This window comes from Pinus tabuliformis, chromosome J, assembly GCF_031772625.1.
Source record: "Pinus tabuliformis cultivar Carrire ecotype Pingquan chromosome J, CPIR1, whole genome shotgun sequence".
Classification (NCBI taxonomy): domain Eukaryota; kingdom Viridiplantae; phylum Streptophyta; class Pinopsida; order Pinales; family Pinaceae; genus Pinus; species Pinus tabuliformis.
The window spans coordinates 382,965,150-382,967,285 of NC_142295.1; the positions used below are offsets into that span (position 1 = coordinate 382,965,150).

General features: G+C 42.1%; 1 pseudogene; it reads right to left on the reverse strand.

The window, feature by feature from the left end:
• Window positions 1-249: 249 nt before the first annotated feature.
• On the reverse strand, window positions 250-2,136 carry LOC149227369 (pentatricopeptide repeat-containing protein At3g12770 pseudogene; annotated as a pseudogene).

The following is a 2,136-nucleotide window of genomic DNA, read 5'->3' on the forward strand; positions in this document are numbered from 1 at the left end:
GAGAACCTAGAATCCAAACAAGGTTGGAGTTTGCGTTTTCACCATTAAATAAGGAGACTCAAATGAAACTAACTTTTGAATTCATGTCTATCCCATTGCATGTGCTGCTCAGCCCAAAAATTGTGGCCAACACCTTGTCATTGCAAAAGAAATGCTCCTTTTCTTCTCCACATCAACAAGTGTCAAGCAAATGCAAGGCAGATTTCCTAAATCCTTTATTTGTGCATACAAACTCTCCAAATGAATATTCTAAGAATGTGAGCATAATCTGTCTCCAACAATAAATTCACGATCATCATTCTTCACCTCAATCCAGCTGCGTCCTGGCCCTTTTTTCAAGTCCCTGTCTGTCATCATAATTCTCACGTTAGCTGCCGCATCCCACATGCCAGCATCGGCATAGATATTTGACAGCAGTATGTAATTTCCAGCATTGTCAGGCTCCAACTTAAACAGATGATATGCTGCATATTCTCCTAGATTTATGTTGCAATGAATTCTGCAGGCACCAAGCAAGGCTCCCCAAACATCAGTATGAGGTTCCACAGGCATGTTTTTGATAAAACTGAATGCTTCATCTAAATACCCAGCACGCCCTAGAAGGTCAACCATGCAAGCATAGTGTTCCATAGAAGGTGTGATCTGATAGTCTGAAATCATAAGATGAAAGAATCGCCGGCCTTTATCCACCAGCCCTGCATGGCTGCACGCAGACAGGACAGCAATGAAGGTGACATGGTTTGGAATCGCGCCTGACTTCTGCATTTCGTTGAAGACTGAGAAAGCATCCTCACTGTACCCATGCATGCCATAGCCTGCAATCATTGCAGTCCATGACGCTACATCTTTTTGGGACATTTTGTCAAAGACATTGCGTGAAAGCTCTATATCCCCACACTTGCCATACATGTCAATTAAAGAACTACCCACAGGAACTTCTGATTCATATCCATTTCTCACTATATAACCATGGACCTCTTTGCCTTGTTGCACAGCTGCTAAGTAGGCACATGCTGATAAAACACTAACAATGGTCACTGCGTTGGGTTTCAAATTCTCCACTTGCATTTGAGAAAAGAGCTTCAACGTTTCACTGGCTTGCCCGCCTTGGGTATGACCTGCAAGCATTGCATTCCATGAAACTACATTTCTATTTAACATTTTATCAAACACCTGACGTGAATCTTCTGCACTGCCGCATTTTGCAAACATGTCTATAAGTGCGCTACCCACAAAAACATTTGAGTCGAGTCCACTTTTGATACTGTAACTATGAATTTGCTTGCCCAATTGCAAGGACTTCAAGTTTGTACATGCAGGGAGCACACTGGCAAGAGTTACTGAATTGGGTTTCACACTGGTCACGTGTAATCGAGAAAGTAGTTCCAAGGCATCTTCAAAACTTCCGTTCTGAACACTACCTCCAATTATAGAATTCCAAGACACTACATCTCTCTGAGACATTTTGTCAAACATTTTTCGTGCATCCACAATGCTGCAACATTTTCCATACATTGCTACAAGGGCATTTCCTACAAAAATATCAGACTCAAATCCACATTCAATTACACAGGCATGAGTGCTTTTCCCCAGATCTAGAATCTCCATGGCAGCACATGCCTTGAGCACAAAGGGGAAGGTGTAATTACTGGACTGAACCCCTAACTTTTGCATTTGATGATACAGCATAAGGCCTTCTTCATGGCACCCATGTGTAACATATCCTGTGATCATTGCATTCCATAAGAAGAGATGGGGTTTCTGAATTCTGTCAAAAAGAAGGCGTGCATCCATAAAACACCCACACATGGCATACATGCTCACAAGTTTAGTACTTAACATAACGTTTAGCTCGTTTCCAGCTATTAGAAGCCGGGCATGGAGTTGCTTCCCTTCTTGCAGGGATTTGGCGTTGGCACAGGCATGTAAGAGATGAGCATAAGTATTAGAGTCAAGTGGAAATTTTAAAACACGCAAAGCCTCCTTCAATCGGCCATCCCTACACAGTAGCTGAAAATCTGTATCACTGACACGAGAAACCTTTATGGACTGGGATTCTGTATCGGTTATAATTGTTTTACTTTCATGGATGAACAATACAGGCTTGTTGGGATGACGAGATAATCTTAATGGCAT